Here is a 20,924-nt window from a genome sequence, read left to right as displayed (position 1 = left end):
ACCATAAGAGACTCTTAATCTCACAAAACAATCTGAGTGTTCAGATTTTTTTTAAGAGACAGCATGGAATAATAAAAAAATTCATTTATTAAACAAATATATTTTAAGCTTCTAATAAATGTCAGCCAACTGTGCTGGGTGAAGAAAGTATGTGTGCATACACACATTGTCACCCCCTCCCTCTCCTGATGAAAAGATATTTCTTCTCTTATAATGTCTGGTGAAGAGACAGATATTAATTTAAGAGTCGTGTAGATAAAAGGATAATTATAACTGGGGTGATAACATGGATTTGGAGAATATATAATTATATATTAGGAGAAACCAAAGAAGTCCTCCTGGAGGCGGTGGCCCTTGACCTGAGATCTGAAGGATGAACAGGGAATAACACTGAAGAGGAGTCAGGGAGTTAAGGAAGGAGATTATTGCAGATGGGGCATCTATATGCAAAAGTTTTTGGCAGGAGGGAGCATGGATTGGGTTCTGGAGAGCCCAAAGAAGGTGAGAGTTGCTAGGGTTCATAGGCAAGAAGGAGTGTAGTGAAATAATGAGGCTATAGAATTAAGTTAGACAGGAGCCCAGAGCAATTAGGGCCTTGTGGGCCATATTAAGTACCCAGTTATCCCAAGTTTCCTGGGAAAGGACCCATCAGATGTTGAGAGAAGCTTAGGCCATGGATTCTGGTAGATGGAAAGAAATGAAGAAATGCTAAAAAAAAAAAAAAAAAAAAAACCCCCCCAACCCCCCAAAAAAAAAAGGAAAAAAAAAAAAAAAATGAAAAAAAAAAAAAAAAAAAAAAAAGCCCCCCAAGGCCCCCTAATAATTAGGGCTATAATATTCATACTCTCAAAATATAAAAAATGCAATTCAGTATAAGCATTATATTCACAAGAAAGTTACAGAATTTACGAAAGATCAGTTTAGGGTATACCTCAGATGGTATGAGTTGGTAAAAGGACACCAGTTTAAAGTTGTATGATGAGTTATCTTCTCTCAATCCTGGCACTAAGTCTCTGTGACTATATATAGATCCTCATTTGGAGGTAGGGCCAAACTTTCAATCTGTGGCTTTTAATGAATGTGAGGCCACGTGGTCTCTATGACAGGTTGTGAATAAGTAACAATTGACATGTCCCACACAATGGAAAGCGATGCAGCCAGATGTGCATATTAAAAAAAAACCTCTAATTAGTACTGTATGTTGGCTACTTGAATTTAAACAAAACAAAATAAAACAAAAATGCTCGATAAAAATGGACCCGATTTTAGAGGGACCAGCAAGAATTCAGAGTTATCATTTAGGAGACTATGGCAGTGGTCCTGACAGGAAAGGCATGTTGTGGCTGATGGTAGTGGAATTGTAAAGACACAGATGGCTTAGTTTGGCCTTTGTTTAGGATGAATGATAGAGAGCAACCACAATTTTGGACTTCATGGAACCAAATCCCCAAATTAGAACTAGAATTAGGGAACTTGACTGAAAGGTAAACAAAAATCACTAAATGACACCAACATAGTGATTCTTTTTTTCCCTCCATATAAAAATATCTTTTTATGTTTATCTATCTGGATATATTTTAAACTTTTCATTTTCCAAACAATTATTTGCATGTATAAATAATCACCTGAGTATGGAAATAACACAATTTACACATGTCAGTCCTAACACAGACTAACTCTTTGGTTTTGTTTTCAATGCAGAAATTTAACAGAATTTGCCAACAAACATTTATTGAGCACCTACTATGCACCAGGTAATAACACATTTTAGCTTATGATCTGTAAATTTGTATCCCCACCCCCATACTTTTATAACATGAGTGGTAATTCTGAAAAAATTTAAACCACTTCAACTTCATTTTGAATAACTTGGAAGTTAAAAGTATTAAAAACATGAAAGGAAAAATAAGTTAATTTTTTTAGTTTTTGAATATTGTATGCCAGCTGTCGTAAATGTTTTAAGAATCCTTTTAGCCTTTTCACCCTGCCTTCCCACTGTGTGCCCAGAATAATTGATTATCTGTGTGTGATCCTACAAGCATTGCAGCAAAAAGGGCAGAAAACAATAAACAAAGATAATGGGTTCTCACATTTTGCCCTGCCTACCTTTTTCTTTCAAACTAACTTAAGTTAATAAAACTTCCCATGAAAGCCTTTGAAATTTCATCATGGGTTTTGTGAAAAAGGTGAAAGTTGACCTAGAAGGGCCTGACCTATAACTTGACAGCTACTGGAAGTCTAGCCTCATAATTCAGAGATCCAGGGACAGCTTTGCCTATAAACTCAAGTCTTCATTTCACTGACATTTTCAGGTTTAGTCTCCTTGAAAATGCTAACAAAAGTGAAGCATATAATTTCTCTGCTTGGGATAGCAATGGTGATGTTTATGGAACCGTTTGCTGTCTCAGGGGTAATCTCCCGGATAATTTGGATTAACCTTATCGGGTCTCTAGATACCACATTACCCAGGGTGGATGATCTCCAGAATAACCTTTCCAGATCCTAAAGTTTTAACCCCAGCACCATGTTTTATCAAAAAACTTTCAACAGAAATCCATTGAAAACTATCCACCCAGGCTTACTTCAACCCTTTTGGTCTGAAGTGGCCTTCAGGCAGGCAAGAAAACATAATGTTTTCTGTGAGTAATTCTAATTAGAAAGTAGGGCAACCTGACATTTTCCTCTATTGACTTTTTCCACGAGACAGTTGTTATGTATCAATGTGCCTCACTCCTCCTATTTGTCTGGGTTTTGAAATTGATTACCTGCAAAAGGGGGATGTAGTACTTTTGTTAGTTTATTAGCTGGTGGAGAGAATTTACTTAAAGGAGTGTAGAATTTTCCCCAAGGAAGAATTTGTCTTTTGGAGAGGCAACTGTAAGAATCTTTTACGTGTATTGATCAAAAGTCCTTCTGGACTTTTTTTTTGTTGTTCTTGTTAAGGAAAGAGAGAGGTTAGATGCCTTCTGAAGCTAGGATCAACCCTGAAATTCTGTCACAGTCAAGACTTCTACATCCTAATTAAGCTTGCTTTTGTGAAATCTAATTATGTTCATAATTACTTTTTAGTGTTATAAAGCTAGAGCTTAGAGTTCCAGTGTAAGACTATGAATTTCACTATCTCAAAACTGAAAAATAGTAATTATAACTATGAATTTATTTTATTTTTCTGTTTTTTAGAAAGTGCAGGCCCAGGTGAATCACTACAGTTTTTCCGGAAAATATTCATCCCATTTGAATCAGTTTAAAGAGGGAGAGCAGAATAGCAGCAGCTAATAAAATTAATGTCATATCTGTAATTGATAAGAGTACTTACAGTCTCAATTGAATGGGATAATGGAAAAAAATCACTTTGCATTCTTTATATTGAAACTTGTCCTTCTGAAAGTGAGATTGTATATATACATTTACCCAGTGCTTATTATTTTCTAAAATTAATCTGATTAGGGTGCATTTAAACATAGGGTAAAGGAAAGTATTAAGGTTGTCTGTGCTCAAAAAATAAGATCCTATTGCTGATTTACTTTATAAAATAGCTTGAACTGATCAAGTTATGCGATTCAACAGTTTAACCTTAGAAGGGACAGACAAAACACTTTTCAAAATAATGATAGTTTCTATTTCCCTGAGATTTTCCTTTGTGCTAGAGGGTTTGCATGTATAGTCTCATCAATCCGGACAACATTGTAAACTATATATTATCATCTCCATTTTGTAAAGGAGGAAAACTGAGACTCAGACTCAGGAGACCAAGACACCTGCCTGGGTTCACCTATCTGGGTTGAAATTCTGCAGTGGAGGAACTGCTATTGTAACCTCGTCTGTCTCTGATGCTCATATTCTTTCCACTATGCACCATGCCTACAGAATGCTTGGTTGCTTCCTGCTGTATCTACTTGAGAAGAAAACTGGAGAGGTTAACGGGAAAGGCCAGAATATGGGGATGGGAAATGGAAATGATTATGGGTGCAGTGGTGTTGTTTTCACTGGAGAGTTACATATTTGGATAATAATGTGTAGAGCTTTAGCCAGGCAATTAGAGGATGAACCACTTAAGCTAGCTAACGGAATTTCCCTTGAGCTTGGGAGTACAATTTATTAGAAAGATTAAAGACTGGTTGGACCATTTTCTTGTCTCAGACCAATGGAATAATGGAAAGAAATTTTGCATTCCAACAACTCCCTGCTAAAACTGGTGATATTTAAATAAATAATAAGAATGATAGTTCTTATTTATGGGACTCATCCTAAGTATGAAGCTTTTTAGAAATGCAATATTTTTAACCTTACAACATCCTTGTTTTATTATTTCTGTTTTACAGTTGGGAGAAAAACAAAGAAATCAAGTATCCAGGAGTTTCCCTTAGGCTGACAAGTATGTTCATCTTGATCTTGAGTCTGCATTCTTTTTCTCCAAAGATAATATTTGATATACTTCCTTACCCATTGCAGGTTAATATATCGGAGAAGAAAAGCTTTAAAACTATATTTTAAGAGTAACAAGTTTTGCATATCAGATTGGAGGTACTGGCAAAGTCACCAGCATGTTAGGTGGGATAGAGTAGATCTTAGAGAGGAGAAAACTTCTCTGATTTTACTTTGGTACCTTAAGCTAGTATGGTCCAGAAACAGTAGTGGAAACTTTGGAGGACCACTTTTGCTTTGAGGTAGGCAAATGGTCTTAGACAAGTCATTTAACTTTGCTGGGCCCCAGTTTTCTTTGCCTAGTTCAGTGCTTGGCATATAGCAGGAATGAAAATGATACATGATATAAATTAAGCTCAGATTGCTAATTTTTTGGCTTCTTTCAGTTCTAAATTCTGTTACTCAGGCATAGTAACTTTGGTTTCTTTATTCTTTCAAAGAGAAAAATTGTGCCAATCTATTTGGCAAGGTTATCATGGGAATTAATTAGTATATTTTCCAAGTTATAGAGGCCCTACAGAAAAAGATAAGAAGAGCACATCTTCTTTCCTTTTAGTTATGATAACTTTTATTAATATTTTGCATTGATCAGATGTTACAAATGTGTCAGGTTAAGTATAGAGAAAATAGAACCTTCCCAGCAAGTTCAAAATCTGAATACTCTAGTAATGACATTAGTATTAGTAACTGAGTTTGTTTATTATTTTTTAAAAATTTATTTATTTATTTGAGAGAGAGCAGAGTGAGCGAGAACACAAGTAGGGGGAGAGGGGCAGAGGGAGAGGGAAAAGCAAGATCTCTACTAAACAGGCAGCCCAATGTGGGGCTCAATCCCAGGACCCTCAGATCATGACCTGAACCAAAGGCAGATGCTTAACTGACTGAGACACCCAGGTGCCCAGTGACTGAGTGTAAAATGTGACTTCATGCCAATGTTTGAGAGAATCTGGTCACATATATTGTAGCACAGGAAAGAATCAGACTGGCATCAGCCCAGACACGGCTAGAAGGAAGAGAATTCTCTGAAAGCTTGTTCTATTAGTGGGACTTCCGTACTGCTCCTTGTCTTTGTGGTTTGGAATGGTAGCCATCGTTGCATGGTCTCCTAAAATATGGAAGTCAGGTGTTTTGTGCACTAGGCTTGTAGTTTGCCGTGTGAAGGTCAATCATCCATCTTGCTTCCCAGTTTATTAATTTTTTGAAAAGTTGATAACTTTTCACACTACATCTGTTTATTGTGGAGATTGATAATGACTATAGAATCATCTGAGAAAGTTCTATTTCTAAGACAACTATATGGAAATTACATATTTGCTAAGCCTCTGAAAGATCAAAATAGAAGCTCATATTAATAAAATGTTCCAAGTGGAACTTAGACTGTATGATTTTATCACTCTTTTCTTTCCTAAAAGCCTTATGAATAAAAGAAAAGAAAAGAGAAATAAGGGGAAGACTGTTTCTCTGTTGGCAATGAGAAGTGTGTCATTCACAAAATCTCCTGAAAACATGGTATTTTCTTAAACCACGAGAGTGGACTTTTGTAGAAGTGTTAGTGGATTTCCCAGATTTGTACTAATAACATGCAGTGATTCCAAATTATCATTATACATTTACATGTAGAGAAACTGAATCAACAAAAATAATGTTATATGGGAAAAATACAAGAGTCAGATATTAGGTAATGGTTTTCCATTAATTAAAAATATTCATTTATTCATCTATACATTTATTCATTTAACCAATAGTAAGCTCCCAGTACTGAGCTAGGTGATGAGGATAAAAAGATAACTAGTTTCATGTTTTTTCATTTAATTTGTTTTTAATTAAAATTTATAAAATTTACTTCGATAAATAACTTACAAAAGTTAAAAATAAGCTATCCTGATATTTCTGCTAATATGCACATTTCTCTTTATTTATGAATTTATTCTCTGCCAGAAATCCCTATGAATGGGGGAAAACCTTGAATACTCTGAAGTATCTATAATGAGAAATATACACAAATTAAGAAATAAGCAATAAGATATTAACACAAAAATATGGTGCTTGCTAGAGACTCTCCCCATTGCAAACAAAAGAATCTTTTAATATTGAAACATGAGTTATGTGACTGTAGTATTGACTCTCCTCAAATATTTAAAAGTGTAAACCATGAGTGTATCTTAGATTAATACTTTAGAAAGAACTTTCTTTTATTTGAGACCTGGCTTAAGAAAAAAGAAAAAGAAAGGATTGGCGCCATATCTGAAAAGTCAAGACCTTCACTCACATGGTCTGATCCAGGGACTCAAATGATGTCAGTAAGGTTGTCTTTCTTTCTTGGCTCTGCTTCTCTGTCTTGGCCCCATTTTTTTGAGCAGGCTCCTCCCTCATGGTGATAAAATAGCTATCAGTAGTTCTAGGTTTAGGTCCTATTTTGCCAACAATTCAAGTGTAAGAAAATGTTTTTTTTCCCCCCCAGTAGTTCCAACCAAAGTGTAATGCTTGAGTTTCAATGGTTCTGGTTTATCTGTCTTGGGTCACATGCCCATCCATGGAGCTGGTTAGTGTCAGTCTCATCCAAACTACATGAGGATGAGGAATATCAGACTTCTATTACTAGAAGGAGAAGGCATTAAGACCATGTCCATTATCTTATTTTTAGCAATATGTAGTATCTAGAAAGAGCCTATCTGTTCTCTGCCTTATATCACAGCAGAGGATTCCACGGTCAGCTGCCTCTCTCTCACCCCATTGCATAATTTTTTCCCTATCTTACACATTTGGGTTTGCTCATTAGTCTCTTTATGAGACCATGGTTTACAATCAGGGATTTTCGGGACTGTGAAATCCTTAAGCAGAGAATGTTTCCATTTATAGAAGAAAAATTGGTCTGTGCTATTTGGCCATATGGACTGCCTTAGTGGAAGACATGTATTTTGTCATCAAAATCCCTTGATATTGATATAAAATCAACTTATATAGAGCAGGATATATATTTTGTGTCCTCTTTATAAAGAACATTTAGTACTGCGTATCCTCAAAGAAAAAGCATCATGAAGTTGTATAAACTACATTAGAAATCATTTTTCATTTGGAAATTAAATTTTGCATCCAACTGGATGGTTATACTCAATCTAATGATTTTTGAGTGTTTAAAATAGTAACATCTGCCAGTGGACTCATAAAGGAATCTATACATCATAAGAATCAGAACAGTATGAAACTTTTAAATTTAACTTCCCATGAGGATGCAAGATTGGTATACTCCATTAAATAATATATATAAGGAATTATTCAATGATGTTTCATTATATTGCTGACCACCCACCAGTATTTTATTTTTGCGTGAGTTTCTGCAGTCTGAAAGATTAAAACTCTTTATTTAAACTAGCCCTTGTTATAATGTGAGACCCTCAGGATTAAAAAAACCCATTATTTAATATTAACTATAAAATGCTTATTGGGGGTAGTAGAAACTAAGCTAGATTCCTAGTATATCAATAAACCATTAACATACAAGAAGAAAAACTGAGGAGGACTTAAATAGAGCGTAGGAGGCACAAAAACACCTCAAAATATATAACACAGGAACAGTTACAACACCATATAAAAGCAATACTCTTCTTAGAGTGGTATGAATTCCATACTCTGAAATAAAGCTAAATTATCTGAACGGATTCATACTATCTGACCTTTTAGAATTACTGGGGAGTATACTAGGTCTTGGATGCAGGAAGTAGGAACCTCAGAAAGTTTACTTTTGTTTATCAGAATATTTATTCTTAGCAAGTGGGTGGGTGAGTAAGTACCTTTTTTTTGATTCTCACATAGATTTGGGTCTTAGTTTAATCTCTCCAGCATGAAAAATGGTCCCTAGTTTATATCAATAAAAATTTCTGCTTTGAAGTAATCTGGACAACCTTACTATAAAAACTCCCTAAAACAAAGAAATTCTTTAAGTGACACAAATTCCAGAAGACTGCTTGGAACTTTCAGGAATGAGAACTGTGATTTAAGAAAAGCCATGAGTAACAACTTCACTAGGAAACTTTGATTTCGTGAGTCTGAAACTATGTCTTGCATTGGATTGTCTTACAGGGACAACTTTGTCAGCAGAATTTGTCTCAAATTCATTGTGATGTTTTCCATTTTGTTTTTCAATGGAGTTGATTTTAGGAAGTGACTGCTAGTGTTTATTATCATAAAGAATGATCAGTCATAGGATATTTTTTCCCTTTTCCAGTTTTATTTCCCATTTGTTTGACTTTTCAAAAATTATCTTGTGCTTTTTACAATGTGTGCTCTGTGTGTGTGTGTGTGTGTGTGTAGTGTGTGGTAATACTGCAGATATTCTGAGTCCTGGACTATGCAGCATTCCTACCAATAATGCAGAATTGATATATGATGAATATAAATTTTATTATTATTGCATATATAATAATTATTATTTTCACCATTTTTTTTTAGTATGAAAGTAGTCATTTATTAAATGACCGGATTATAAAAATAATCATGGTAGATACTTTAGTTCATCCTTCTAATATGCCTATTGATCTGGTCTTCCCTGTTACCAGCATGTCTACCTTCTATAAAATGGGCGGTCTTTTTCCTTCATTCCCTTTTGAGGAGAAGATAACTTGAAGGGCAATAAAAAGTTGTTTGCTTCTTTGAAACATTTTCCAACAGTACAGATCTGCTGAATCAGATCCTCATGCAGATGATGCCATACTTACCAAGATATTGAGCAATCACTGTGTCACCTGTCAGGGCAATTCACTTGTTGATTTTGCCTTCACCACACTCTTAGATCAATTCATTTACCGCTTCAGGGGTGGGTCCCCCCATGCTATATATGGTTCCACAGTCCTTAGCAGTTTAACTGAAGCTTTGTTGAGCTTAACAAAGGTGCCATTGAAGAAGCTGCAACCCCTCTGGAACCTTTGGGCTCACACCACTGCTACCTCTGATCCTGATGACAAGCACCAATATGGGTTCTGCAGGTACATAGGAGTTGCCAACTTTTCTTGCCATCCTGACCCTTCGAATCTCAGTTCTCTACATCTGCCTATATTCTTTGTGGTAATGCTTAGCTTTTTGATAAATAAGTTTTCTCCTTGCTTTTCTTTTTTTCTCCTTTTCTTTCTCTCTCTCTTTCTTTCTTTCTTTTTTTTAAGATTTTGTTTATTTATTTGACAGAGAGAGAGAGACAGCGAGAGAGAGAACACAAGCACGGGGAGTGTGAGGTTGAAACAGGCTTCCTGATGAGCCGGAAGCCCAATGTGGGGCTATATCCCAGGACCCCAGGACCATGACCTGAGCCGAAGGCAGACGCTTAACAATGGAGCCACCCAGGTGCCCCTCTCCTTGCTTTTCCAGCATTTTTTGAGCAAACTTCTTTCTCAGGCATTTGATCTTCAACTCTGAGAAATTTCTTTGCTTTTTTCTTAAGGATTTCTGGCACCATAGAAACCCTCTTTTTCTTCTTTTCTGCATCCTCCGTGGTTCCAGCTGGAAAAGACTATTTTCACCATTTTTTAAAAGATTTTATTTATTTATTTAAATGTCAGAGAGAGAGAGAGAGAGACAGTGAGCACACAAGCAGGCAGAGTGGCAGGCAGAGGCAGAGAGAGAAACAGGCTCCTTGCCAAGCAAGGAACCTCATGCGGGACTCGATCCCAGGACTCTGGGATCATGACCTGAGCTGAAAGCAGCAGCTTAACTGACTGAGCCACCCAGGCATCCCTATTTTCACCATTCTTAATGCACTATGCTAATAACTTTAACTTTCATAATAAATCCAGGAGGCAAATATTTATATCCTCATTTTACAGACTAGATAATTAAGACTTGGATAATTTGGATTAAAACTTGGGTAAGTATTATGTTAGCTACAGATTTTTTGTAGATGTCCTTTATCAGGTAGAGGACATTCTCTTCTGTTCCCACTTTGCAGAGAATTTTTATCATGAGTGGATGTTGACGCCTGTAAAAGTCTTCCTTTTTTCATTGAGATTATCTATGTTTAAAAAAAATTCTTAATAATGAATTACATTGATTGATTTTAAATATTGAACCAGCTTTATATTCCTTGGATAAACCCCAGTTTGTTTATAATGTATTATATTTTTATATGTTGCTGAATATAATTTGCTAGAATTTTGTTGATGATTTAGGCATTTGTGGTCACATGGATATTGGTCTGTAGTTTCTTATAATGTCTTATTTCTAGTTTTGGTATTATTGTGATGCCGACTCATAAAATAAGTTGGAAAGTGTTTTCTCAATTCATTTTCTGGAAGAGATAGCATAAAATTGATATTTTTTCCTAGAAATGTTTGATAAATATGTTAGGTAGAAATCTCCAGTGAAACCATCTGGGCCAGGAGTTTTCTTTGTGGGAAGGTTTTCAATTTCTTTAATAATATAAGAATATTCAGGTTATTTATTTCTTTTTCAGTTCTGTTCATTAAAGTCCTGGCCCATTTGATTTAAATTCTTGAAATCATGAGCATAGAATTGTTTGTTGTATTTCCTTATTATCTTTTTAATGTCTGTAGGATCTCTTATGCCTGCTACTGGTGATTTATATCTTCTCTTTTTTCTTGGTCAGTCTGTCTAGAGGTTTACAAATATTATTGATCTTTTCAAAGAACCATATTTTAGTTTCATCATATTTCTTATTAAAATTTTGTTGATTTCTGTTCTCAGATTTGGCTTTTCCTAGTCTCTATTTGGTTTGGGTTTACTTTTTTCTTCCTTTTCCACTTTCATTATCGAGACCTTTTTGTTTCTTTCTTTTCAAAGACTTTATTTATTTGGCAGAGCGGCAGGCAGAGGGAGAGCGAGAAGCAGGTCCCCCCTCTGCTGGGAGCAGGTTCAATCCTGGGACCCCAGGATCAAGACCTGAACAGAAGGCAGATGCTTAACCAACTAGACCACCCAGGTACCCTGAGACCTTTTCTTTTCTAACATAAGATTTAATGTTATAAATATCCCTTTAAGAACTCTTAGCTGCATGCTATAAGTTTTGATATTTTATCTTTTCATTTTCATTCAGTCAAAATATTTTCTAATTTCCCCTGAGACTTCCTCTTTCACCCATGGTTTATTTAGAAGTATGTTGTCTACATTTTACAAATTGGGGATTTTCTGTTTTTTTAAATTAAAAATCCTATTTACTTATTTGTCGGGGGGGGGGGGAACAACCAGGGGGAGCCCCAGGCAGAGGAATAAGCAGGCTCCCCACTAAGTAAGGACTCCAATGCAGGGCTCTAATCCTAGGACCCTGGAATCACAACCTGAGCTGAAGGCAGATGCTTAACTGACTGAGCCACCCAGGAATCCCTATTTCTGTTTAGATTATCTAGTTTAATATCTAGTTAATTATAGTTCAAAAACATACTTTGTAAGATTTCTATCCTTTTAAAGTTGTTATTGTTTTAGATTATCTTATTTTTTCTTTAGCTGAGAATGTCCTTATTTTGTCATCATTTGTGAAGGGTATTTTTGCTGGATGTAGAACTCAACAGTTCTTTTCTTTCTATGCTTTAAGATGTCCTAGCTTTAAAGATGTCTTAGCTTCTTTGTCTTTTAATGAGAATTCTGCAGTCAAAATTTTGTTCTCCTATATGTTATATGTCATTTTTCTGTGGCTGCTTTCAAGATTTTAAAATTTATCTTTGTCATACAGTTACTTGGTTGCTATTTGTGCACACTTTTCTTTGAGTTTATGCTGTTTAGGGTCTGCTGAGCTTCATGAATCTCTAAATTTATGGCTTTCAACAAATTTCTTCAAATTTTTCTTTCTGCATCAATCTCTTTCTTCTCTCCTCCAGGGAGTTTAATGACATAAAACAAGAGGACAACAAGTAAGAATAAATGGGTGTCTCTCATACTCTTCAACTCACTGTGATCCCTTTTCCCAGTCTTCTCCCCAGAAAGAGGTTTTCTCAGAGGTTTTGCTGCCTGTATCCATGCTCAGTTTTGCATTGGGGGTCACTCTTGGGTCAAAGCTGGATGATAAAGGAGGAAATAAGATGGCAAAACTTACTCCTATTATAGATCATTCTTTAAGCCTTGGTTCCCTTGTATAATTTTTCACAGTTCCCTTGTAGTTGCTTTTTAATTTGCATAGAGTTTTTAGTTACACTAGTGGGAGAGAGAGCTGTAGTAGGGTTACTCCATTTTGGCTGGAGTTGTCATCTTTGACTTCTAAAAATTTACATCTTGCAGATGCTTCTTTATCAACACATACCGATTTGCTTGTTTATTTTAAAGTGACAGAATACTCCAGTTTATAAATGTGTCATAGTTTATTTAAGAAGTTGATTATATATTTTTTATTATTAACAAAAATGAGACAACCTTTTATACATGTGTTTTGGAATATTTTTGAGAGTATATCTGTAAGGTAAATTGCTAGTTAGGGAATACCTTCACCTTGACAAACAGTTGGAGAATGCCCATTTCTGCACAGTCATGCTCAACTAGAAACTTAAAAATGTTTGCGGTTTGATAAGTGAAAAAGCTATCTTGTTTTGATTTACATTTCTTTGTATAATGGTCCAAGTTGAACATTCTTTCATAAGAACAATAAAACCACTGTGTGCCTTTTTCTGATAACTGCTTGGGGTTTGTGTTTAGTTAGAAGGGTCAGTTCCTCCCCACCCTTAGCCCCACCCAGATTTTAAATAAAGTCACTCAGACCTTCCTCTGGTTTATTTATGATTTTATTTAGTCTACATTCTTCACCATTGGCAGCCAGTGCAAAAATGGTGTATTAAAAAGAAACCCCAACATGCAGCATACTTGGCTCATGCACCCTTCAGTGGAGTTTTCCTACCTGTCTGACAGGTCTAAGTATAATTCTGGAATAGAAAGAACTTGATTATGTGATTCCCAGACTTGAGCATGTTATTAAACTTTATAGAATATCCCTTGAGGACTGACAAAGTGAGATGAAAAAAAAAATCCCACATCACATTAACTTCTGTGCATGCATGTAGTAACCTTTTATTTCTGGGACTAAAAGAAGGGACACTGGTGGGGTGTATTCTCAAGGCCATGCTGCTCTCTCCATTTGCTGACCTGAGGTGATTTCTGAACCTACTTGATGGCTAGTGAATATTGGCTACACAAGCCATTGGTTGAAAAATAAACACTTATCTATATAAATTATCTACCATTAACCTTGAATGGTGAATTGAGGAAAGTAGAGAAGATGGGTTATTTATCCTTTCTGGTTCCTTCTGAAATGTTGGCTCAGGAGAAATGGGGAGAATGATTTTCTGTAGTGGTGTCTATATAAAGGGTATATCCCTTTCTCTGATGAATGTAAGAAAACTTAGAAAGTTTTCTAAGATATTAGATTTATAAGTATACAGTATTTAACATTTCTTACTTTAAAATTTACATACAGTAGGTTGGTTTATTTACCTTAGACTTTTTACATGATTGCAGAATCTTGGCATTAAATATTCTTTTTTTTTTAAAGATTTTATTCATTTATTTGACAGAGATCACAAGTAGGCAGAGAGACAGGCAGAGAGAGGGAGGAAGCAGGCTCCCTGCCGAGCAGAGAACCCGATGTGGGGCTCGATCCCAGGACTCTGAGATCATGACCCCAGCCGAAGGCAGAGGCTTAATCCACTGAGCCACCCAGGCACCCCTGCATTAAATATTCTTTTTTTTTTTTTTTAACGATTTTATTTATTTATTTGACAGACAGATCACAAGTGGGCAGAGAGGCAGGCAGAGACAGAGAGGGGGGAAGCAGGCTCCCTGCCAAGCAGAGAGCCCGATGCGGGGCTCGATCCCAGGACGCTGGGATCATGACCCAAGCTGAAGGCAGAGGCTTTAACCCACTGAGCCACCCAGGCGCCCCTGCATTAAATATTCTTAACTGAAACTGAAGTCTCAGCCTCCAACAGAACTGCATTTCTTAGTTAACTTTTTATAACAAAGATTTTTTTTGTTTGATTACTTTTGCCATCAAAATTGTCTTCAAAACTTGCTTCCTTTTATATACTTCATTTTGATATTACCTGGTTTTTCTTTTACCTTATATATTCTCTGGGTCAAGTATTCTTAATTTTTACTTCTTCTAAGGGTCCTATTTAGCTTTCATTTGTACATTTAATCAAAAAGAGTGCATTTCATTTGGCAGTTAGAGCTTTGAGTTAACAATTTGAAAACAGCATGGATTATCTTTATGTAATATTAGGAAGTTACTACTGATCTAACCAAGTCTTATCTTCTTGTCAGTTCTGTATGTCAACCCAGTTTATTCTAAAAACGATTAACTATTAATATTTTAAAAGTTTTACATACAATAAAATGAGCTCTTTTTGGTGCACAGCTCAAAGAGTTTGACAAATGTATAATTTGCATAACTACCAATACGATCAAGATGTAGTTCTGTCACCCCCCTCAAGTTTCCCTGTGCTGTCCCTTGGTTGTCAACCCTTTCCCCATTTTGAACCTAAACAACTGATGATCTGTTGTCTTAACAGCTTTGCCTTTGTCAGAATCATGTGCAACATTTAAAAACTGAGATTTGAAGCATGCTAACACGTTTCAGTCACCATTTCCCATCAAAGTCACTATGCTCTGCCTGCCTGAGACCTATAAGGTTTCTAGTTGGAGTTCCACAGACTGTTTCATCTCTGGCCAATCTCTGTGTACTAAAATGCTTTCTCAAGAAGTCAGCCATCTTAGATCTTTGATCAAAGCATTGTCATCATGCTGTTTTGTATAAAAGTTGAAGCAGTTAAAAACCATTAATAGTAATAGAATAGATTACATTTCTTATTTTACATTGCTTTTCCAAAATCAGATATGCCTTTATGGCAGTCTAGGCTGACACCATACCCATTGCCATGACTAAGGATTTTCTATAGAGTAATGTACCCATATATGGAGAATTCCTCCCATTTTTCTCCACCTTCTCTTTCTCTTCTTGTCTCCACAACAGCATGTGTACCCTGAAGAAAGGTAGAAAATATTGATGAGCATAGCAGAGTTGGGAGGGGGACATAATCTCATTAGTATCAATTCTTGTACAGTATAGAAATAGTTACTTGTCTATGATTGATATCTAGATCTACTTTAGGCACCACAATAATAATTTGTGAATGGTTGTTGCTTTTTCTTATACATAAACATGACCTCTAACTTAAGTCTGTTTTGATCTTTATCACTTATTTAAAATATTACATCATATTTATTCTTTGCTTTGTAAGTTTTGCAGACCCTTAGCCAAAAATATAATATTCTGATATAACCTCATTTTATTTGACTATTTGAATTAGCTTAAATGCTAAAAATAGATTTATAAAATAATTTCTCCCAGAGTTAAAAGGAAGCTATTATTTCAGAAAATTGAGTAACTAAAAATTGATTTTTAATGGCAACTGTCTTGTAATTTATTTATAATTTTCTCTTAATTTTTTGTAACATTATTAATCTCTAGAGGTCCAGTCGAAGTGAAACCTACATTTTGGTGCAAGTAGATGAGGCCCATTTTTCAAAAGTTTTCTGTGGCACTGAAATGAACATAAACTATTTCTCAAGTACCTTGTATGGAGACTGCTTCAATGAGGAGTACTTAGTCATGCATTTATACAGTAAACTGTTACTGAATATCTTTATGGCATCAGGTTTAATACTAGGTACTGGGGTTATGGAAAGATTTCATTCATTGCCTTCAAGGAGTTCATAATAATAACAATCCTAAAATCCGTGTTTTTAAATCCATATAATCTTTCTTTCCTTCACCAATCACACCTAAACATCCCAATAGTTCATTTTTGCTTTTGTTTCCCTTGCCTCCCTTGCCTCTTGTATCTAGAAGGAATTTGCTATGGCCCATATCAAAGTGGTTACTGCCTGTGTTCTGTTCTAGGATTTTTATGGGTTCATTCAGATCTTTAATCCATTTTAAATTTCTTTTTGTGTTTGGTGTAAATTTCTAATTTGTCTTTAGTGTAAGAAAGTGTTTTGTGTTTTGTGTTTGGTCCAGTTTCATTCTTTTGCATGTTTTTTTTTTTTTAAGATTTTTATTTATTTATTTGACAGAGATAAAATAGATCAAAGCAGGCAGAGAGGTAGGCAGAGAGAGAGGAGGAAGCAGGCTCCCTGCTGAGCAGAGAGCCTGATGCGGGGCTCGATCCCAGGACCCTGAGACCACGACCTGAGCCGAAGGCAGCGGCTTAACCCACTGAGCCACCCAGGCGCCCCTCTTTTGCATGTTTCTGTCCAGGTTTTCCAACACCATTTGTTGAAGAGATTGCCTTTTTCCTTGTGTACTCTTCCATGCTATGTGGGAGGTTAATTGACCATATAGTCATGGGTTCATTTCTGGGTTTTCTGTTCTGTTCTGTTGATCTGTGTGTTTACCTTTGTGTTAGTATCATACTGTTTTGATTACTACAGCTTTGTAGTATATCTTGAAATCTAGGATTGTGATACCTCCAGTCTTGTTGTTCTTTCTCAAGTTTGCTTTGACTATTTGAGATCTTTTGTGGTTCCAAACAAACTTCAGGATTGCTTGTTCTAGGTGTGTAAAAAATGCTGTTCATATTTTGATAGGGATTGCATTAAATCTGTAGACTGCTTTGGGTAGTAAAGACATTTTAACAATATTTGTTTTTTCCAATTCATGAGCATGGAATGTCTTTCCATCTCTTTGTGTCATCTTCAATTTCTATCATCAATATTTTATAGTTTTTAGAGTACAGGTTTCTCACCTCTTTGGTTAAGTTTATTCCTAGGTATCTTATTGCTTTTGGTGCAATTATAAATAGGATTGTTTTCTTAATTCTTTCTGCTTCTTCATTATGTAGTACAAAAATTCAACAGATTTCTGTACGTTGATTTTGAATCCTGAGCCTTTACTGAATTTGTTTATCAGTTCTAGCAGCTTCTTGGTATTTTTTGGATATTTTATATAGCGTATCATGTCTTCTACAAAGAGTGAAAATTTGGCTTCTTTCTTAACCATTTGGATGACTTTTATTTCTTTTCGTTGTGTGATTGCTGAGGTTAGGACTTATGGTAAATACTATGTTAAATAACAGTGGTGGGATTGGACATCCCTGTCTTGTTCCTGATTGTAGAGGAAAAGCTCTCAGTTTTTGACCATTTAGGATGATATTTGCTGTGGGCTCTTCATAGCTGGCCTATATTATGTTGAGGTATATTCCTTCTAAACCTACTTTGTTAAGGGTTTCTATCATAATGATATGGTATTTTGTTAAATTTTCTCTGCATCTATTGAAATGATCATATGGTTCTTAACACTTTCTTTTAGTAATATGGTATATCACATTGATTGATTTGTAAATATTGAACTGCTTTTTGCAATCCAGGAATAAATCCAGCCTGTTGTGGTGAGTGATTTTTTTTTAAATGTATTGTTAGATTTGGTTTACTAGTATTTTATTGATAGTTTTTGCATCCATGTTTATCAGGGATATTGGCTTATAGTTCTCATTCTTGGTAGAGTCTTTATCTGGTTTTGGTATCAGGCTAATTCAGGCCTCAGAATAAATTTGGAAGTTTTTCTTCCTTTTCTGTTTTTTGGAATAGTTTGGGAAGAATAGTTAGCTTTAAATGTTTGGTAGACTTCATCTGTGAAGCTATCTGGCCTTGGACTTATGTTTTTTGGGAATTTTTTGATTACTGATTCAATTTCTTTGGTGGTTATTGGTCTGTTCAAGATTTCTATTTCTTCCTGTTTCAGTTTTGGTAGTGTACACATGTTTAAGAATTTGTCCATTTCTTCCAGGTTGTCTAAGTGCAACTATGTTGGCATATAGTTTTCATATTTTATATTTTCACAGTTTATATTTCTGTGGCATTGGTTGTTATTTCTCCTCTCTCATTTGTGACTTCATTTATTTAGGTACTTTCTCTTTTCTTTTTGATAAGTCTGGTTAGAAGTTTATTAATTTTATTATTTTTTTCAAAGAACCAGCTCCTGGTTTCCTCAATCTGTTATGTTGTTTTTTAGTTTCTATATCACTTATTTCTGTGCTGATCTTTATTATTTCTTTCCTTTTGCTAGCTTTAGGCTTCATTTGTTATTCTTTTTCTAGCTTTTTTTTTCTTGTATAAGGTTAGGTTGTTTATTTGACATTTTTCTTGCTTCTTGAAGTAATATCTGCAGTGTCTTTTCACAGCAGTGCCTTGAATAGTATGTGATTGAATAGCCAGGGAATGAGAATCTTGAGGGACATCTTTAGAATTGTGCCTACCTAAAGCCCAAATTACCTGATTTTTAAACAAATGTGCTAGTCATCATTATTTATTTCCTAATACAAGTTTGTTTTTCTTGGTATTAAGTAATTTTCAACACATCCCTTTTTTACATAACTTACAGACATACCACACACACCTCATATATGAGATAATACATATTTAACATATCTTTTTGGTAGAGGAGTTATTAGGGCCATCTCTGTTAATTCATCACATGTTTATTAGATATATACATTGTGCCAATAACACTAGTTCTGAGTGCTGAGGATACAATGATGTAAAAGTTGGAAATTTTACATACAAAGGACACATACTTTTGTTTGTCTATCACATATTTATCTAAGACTTATGTGTTAGGGACTCTTCTAGGTTATTGAAATACAATGGTGAAATAAAACACATTGCTGTTGTGGAGTGTATATCATATGTAGGAAATCTGAAACTAAATATGAACAAATGGATAGATCATACTTTTTTTGGGTGGTTTTAATACCATGAGAAAAACTAAAGCAGAGTAAAAGAAGAGAAAGTGATAAGGTCAGGGAGTGCTGTTTTAGGTAGGATAGCAAGGGAAGATTTTTAAAGGTAGAGACTTGAGTAAAGTTAGAAAATTTTAGTGAAGACAGAAAATAGACCAATGGTGACCACACAGTGAGATAAATGCTATGAGAGAAGTGAAGATATATATGAAAGAGTAGGGGCATGCAGGGGGCTAGCATCTACATCAGAGGCCAGGGAAGCCTGAAGGAGGAGTTGATACCTAGGTCAACAATTGAAAGATGGGTGTGAATTAGTAAGACACTTGGATAGAGGAAAAGCATTTTCAAGGCAAGTGAGCAGCACATGGGAAAACATATATGTTAGAAGAGGCAGAAAGAAAATTGTATATGGTTCAGAATGACTGTGCTTGTAACTTGTGCTTTTATAAGATTACTGGAAGCAGTGTGAAATATGAATATGCAAATGGCAAGACTAAAGGAAGGGAGAAGAACTACAGCCACACTATATGAAGACTAGACCAAGGTGGCTCTGATGGAGATAGAAGGAGGGGCAGAATCTTGAGATAATATGGGCATGCAATCAATAGGATTTAAAAGTCTTCTGGATGTGGACACTGAAAGGAATGGAATCAGTTGTCTGCCATGGGTGACTTGTTATAGTAATTCATGGAGATAGGAAATATTGGAGGAAGAATAGACTTGGGGTAAAAGTTAAGGAGTTTGGTTTTTGACATCTTGAATCTGGGTTCTCAAGGAATAAAATTTTTAAAAGATTTTATTTATTTAATAGAGAGAGCAAGAGAGTGAGTGCACAAGCGGGGTGGGTGGCAGAGGGAGAGGGAGAAGCAGATTCTCTGCTAAGCGAGGAGCCTGACACAGGACTCTATCCCAGGGGCCTGGGTTCATGACCCGAGCTGAAGGCAGACACTTAACCAACTGAGTCACCCAGGTGGCCCTCTCGAGGGCTAATTTAATGAACATTTTCAACAGGCAATTGGATATTCTTTTTTTTTTTTTTTTAAAGATTTATTTATTTATTTGAGAGAGAGAGAGCATGAGAGGGGAGAATGTCAGAGGGAGAAGCAGACTCCCCAAAGAGCTGGGAGCCCGATGTGGGACTCGATCCCGGGACTTGATCCTGGGACTCCAGGATCATGACCTGAGCTGAAGGCAGCCGCTTAACCAACTGAGCCATCCAGGTGCCCGCAATTGGATATTCTTGTTTGGAGCTCAGACTAAAAAAATTAGAGATTGTCATCATATTAATGGTAGTTGAAACCACAGGCATAAATGAGATCACCCAGGGAAAATGAACAGAATAGGGAGAGAAAATGGGCTAAAAAGAGGGGTGGGGGATGAGAAACTGAAAGGGAAACTAAGAATTGACTTAAGAGGTAAGTAGTATCACAGAAGCCAAGAAAATTTCACTAATTCTTTCCTTTTAATACCTTAAAAAATCTACTATATCTTCTGACATGACAAAATAATTAAACAACAAAGATTAAGCAATTAAATGCAAGTAACAAAGAATACCGTTCTTGCCCTGACTTCTCACTCCACTGTCCCAAAATAATACAGATCAGTGGAAAGTTTTGTAGTGCACACACAAAAAGTAAGAACTCATGGAAAATTAAAAATCACCAAAATGAATGTATCATGAGTGTTTTCTTAAGAGTGATAGAAGATCAATTGCATTACAACCAGTTGAGATATCTGTGAAAATGAACATTCCCAATATCTATCCCAAGTCCACTGAGC

At 35.6% G+C, this 20,924-nt stretch overlaps 1 pseudogene; it reads right to left on the bottom strand.

Moving 5' to 3' along the window:
- Positions 1-8,931: 8,931 nt before the first annotated feature.
- On the bottom strand, positions 8,932-9,438 carry LOC111156791 (annotated as a pseudogene).
- Between the last annotated feature and the right edge of the window lie 11,486 nt (positions 9,439-20,924).

Source organism: Enhydra lutris, unplaced genomic scaffold, assembly GCF_002288905.1.
Source record: "Enhydra lutris kenyoni isolate GAN:26980312 unplaced genomic scaffold, ASM228890v2 scaffoldscaffold49, whole genome shotgun sequence".
Lineage (NCBI taxonomy): Eukaryota > Metazoa > Chordata > Mammalia > Carnivora > Mustelidae > Enhydra > Enhydra lutris.
The sequence above is the reverse complement of the archived record's forward strand: the minus strand, read 5'-3'. Positions and strand labels throughout refer to the sequence as shown.